This window comes from Capsicum annuum, unplaced genomic scaffold (assembly GCF_002878395.1).
Source record: "Capsicum annuum cultivar UCD-10X-F1 unplaced genomic scaffold, UCD10Xv1.1 ctg2574, whole genome shotgun sequence".
Classification (NCBI taxonomy): Eukaryota; Viridiplantae; Streptophyta; class Magnoliopsida; order Solanales; family Solanaceae; genus Capsicum; species Capsicum annuum.
This window is the reverse complement of record NW_025831954.1, coordinates 205,361-208,312: the sequence shown is the minus strand read 5'-3', so window position 1 is coordinate 208,312 and position 2,952 is coordinate 205,361. Positions and strand designations below refer to the sequence as shown.

Sequence of the window (2,952 nt, the reverse complement as noted above, 5' to 3'; positions counted from 1 at the left end):
CTTAGGTTTTGGAGAAGATTGTTTCAACAGAATAATATATATGCCCCAATGTCTTAACTCAAGGTTTGAGTTCGAAGGACCAAGCATCCGCAAGACGAGCTTCCAAAAAAAAAATGACATGAGCTGACAAGTAGGATTGAACTGAAGTAGAAATTTAGAACTTTCTCGTTGGAGTCACACGTGAAGTAGTTTTCTTTCCTCTTAGCAATAGAAAAGAAGAACCAGTAAGTACTTCGCACCTATGATTTTCCCTGTATCAATAACACTACTTTCTTGAAGTGGATAATCTGGATGCGAAGAGGTATACATCTCTCTACCAAATATTCATTTTGATGAATAGGCAGTATGGAATATGGACACACTTAAATGTCGAGTGAAAGAAGTTATGTCATCAAATAGTTGCTCCAATCTTTCCTTTCGAACCAAGCACATTTAGATACAAAATCTTCAACTCATCTTATAATTTATTATATTAAAAGTTTTACTTGATGTTAAGATATGCTTGGAGAATATTCTTCAAATCTGATGATAGACGGTTATTTTTCCGTTGCAGGTGAATTTGATAGCTAAACTAAGCCATCCATATCTTTTAGAGTACAAAGATACTTGGGTGGACAAGGTATCCTATCACCCAGTTTTGTGGTTGCTTGGATCAGAAAGTGCAAAACGTAGCCTTTAATAGTTGCGATTATTACTGCATAAGCTGCACCAGAGAAAAAGCTCTACTTTCTTTTTCTTTCAGGGGAGCTGTATATGCATCGTTGCCGATTATTGCGAAGATGAAAATATGTGAGTGATTATCCCTGATTTTGCTAATATTTTAAATGTGTACCTATAAGGAAAGATAAGAATAAAGAACAAAAGGAGCCACTAAACGAGGGAAGGGAAAACAATTGTTAAGTAAAATTCTTCATCATTGTCACCGGCTATATTTTATCGTAAAATATGTCTAACCTGTGTTTGTAGAGCGCAACCTTTTGCCAAGATCGTGGCTGTTTTCAGCCTGTGTTGTAAGCACATCCAGGTATCTGGAGAATGAAAGACCTCAGATTTTATAAATACTCCCTCGTACCAAGAACGATAGAAGGGGTAATGAGGTTGAAAATAAAGAAATGAATAGGATGATCATAGAACTTCTTTTGTGGTGTAATCTGAGGACGGTGACGATTTTTTTTCCCCGTGTTCAGGGTGAAGGTCATGAGGAAGTCTAGAGGAGCACTTTTCCCGGAAGATGTAGTTAAATGCGATTTCAATACTTATGAAGCTTCTCTATACCTTCCCAGTAGCTTAAAAAATTGTGTGTTTTTATTTTGTTTTTTTCCTGCGATTATAGAAACTCTGCAAATGGCTGACTCATCTATTGTTAGCTTTGGAGCATCTGCATTCCAACCGCGTTCATCATAGAGACCTCAAGGTAAAAACTTGTTGTAATCGGCAAAATAGAAAAGCCTTCTTAGCATGAAACGTTTTTAACGTGAACTATTTTGAATTCAGTTATGTAACATATTCATCATAAAGGACAACGACATCATGTTAGGTAAGAATGCCCGAACAATTGCTTGATTGGGTCGTCTTTGCTTCTTTACTCTTGCAAGGTTAAAAGTAATTTCACTAATATAATTTTAGTTACTAAAATTTATACATTTTTTAAAAATAATAATGATTATATTTTAATATTTTATATAAATGAAGACTTTAGTTACTACTATTTTGTCTTATTTGAGGATATTTTCGTTAACAACACCAACAGTAAGGGTATTTTGGTAACTAAAACCTCCAATCAATGACACTTTACCGTGTCTTTTGCCTCTACTGTTTTACTTTCCTAAAATCTTCTTTCATCTACATTTTCTCTGTTTTTCCTTTTCTCCACTGTATTCCCTGCGCACCTTGACACCAAAACACAAGTTTCAAGCAAAATTCATGTTCTTAATCTCAATTTTTATTAGTCCATCATGATTTATTTTTGGTAAGTGCATCTTTGATGGTGGAGCAAGTTTTTGAGAAAGTTTTCATTTGATGTTTGTTATATATATGATACATGATGCTAACTATTTCAAGCCTTAATCCTTTTATTTCAAATCTGTTATTATTATTGATCTATTGTACAAATTAATTAATTCAAGTTTTAATCTATTTTCTCTAGATCTGTAGTTAATATTGTTATGGTACTAACTAATTCAATTATCCTTTGGATATCTTCTTGTTCTGCGATACTAAATAATTTTTGCTATCCTTTGGTCCTTTTTACTTGTGCTAAAGATTGATTTTTGATTTACATTTTCTATTTACAGAAGATTGATTTTATAAATTTGTTTTAAGAGTTGTATAGAGCAATAGGTTTGAATCGGACCGACTCATTGTAACCTACTGGGAACTATAGAAAGTAATTTGCTTATGGATTGATGAACATTGAATATCATAATACTCCCTCCGTCTCAAATTATATGTCGCCATTTGACTGGACATGATATTTAAGAAATAGGCATTGACCATGCTAAAGTTACAAAATTACCCCTCTTAAAAAATTATTGGACCACTAGGTACTTTTATTAAATTTCAAAATAATTAAAAAATGCAACAGAGAGTACAGTATTAAAAAAAAATCTACTAAAAAAATACACCACCTAAATAATTGTCTGTCTCTTTTGCAAATAGTTAAGTAGTCCAAATCAGTGTATCGCTTTAATTTAAAATTTTACTCTCGTTTTCTCTATCAACAATTAAGAAAAATTTGTTTTTGCAAAATTCAATTTTCTAGATAATAGGACCAATTTACCGTCATGTACGGATTTTCCACGAAAAATTTACGTTTCTGATTTGATTTTGGTTTCAATTTTTGGGCGCTAAACCTACCTTTCATTTGAATTTTTAGCAAATGGTTATTTTGTGGCGCCAAATCTTCTTTTCATTTGAGAGATGTTCTTTTGCATCTTCTGGTTACTGTATCCT

At 32.7% G+C, this 2,952-nt stretch overlaps 1 protein-coding gene, 1 long non-coding RNA gene and 1 other non-coding gene across 3 annotated transcripts in view; 2 read left to right on the top strand and 1 right to left on the bottom strand.

The window, feature by feature from the left end:
- Positions 1 to 2,952, bottom strand: part of LOC107877473 — a 60,337-nt gene that overhangs the window by 39,378 nt on the left and 18,007 nt on the right. The gene's annotated exons all lie outside the window — the stretch shown is intronic.
- The window catches only part of LOC107846769, a 17,007-nt gene continuing 14,749 nt past the window's right edge, over positions 695 to 2,952 (top strand). Inside the window, exon 1 of the transcript XR_007049382.1 lies at positions 695 to 789. This is a non-coding gene — a transcript (uncharacterized LOC107846769). The remainder of the gene's footprint in view (positions 790 to 2,952) is intronic.
- LOC124890822 lies at positions 824 to 1,572 on the top strand. The gene is made up of 3 exons (XR_007049386.1): positions 824 to 1,233; positions 1,334 to 1,414; positions 1,495 to 1,572. It is a non-coding gene; the product is annotated as an uncharacterized LOC124890822 (long non-coding RNA).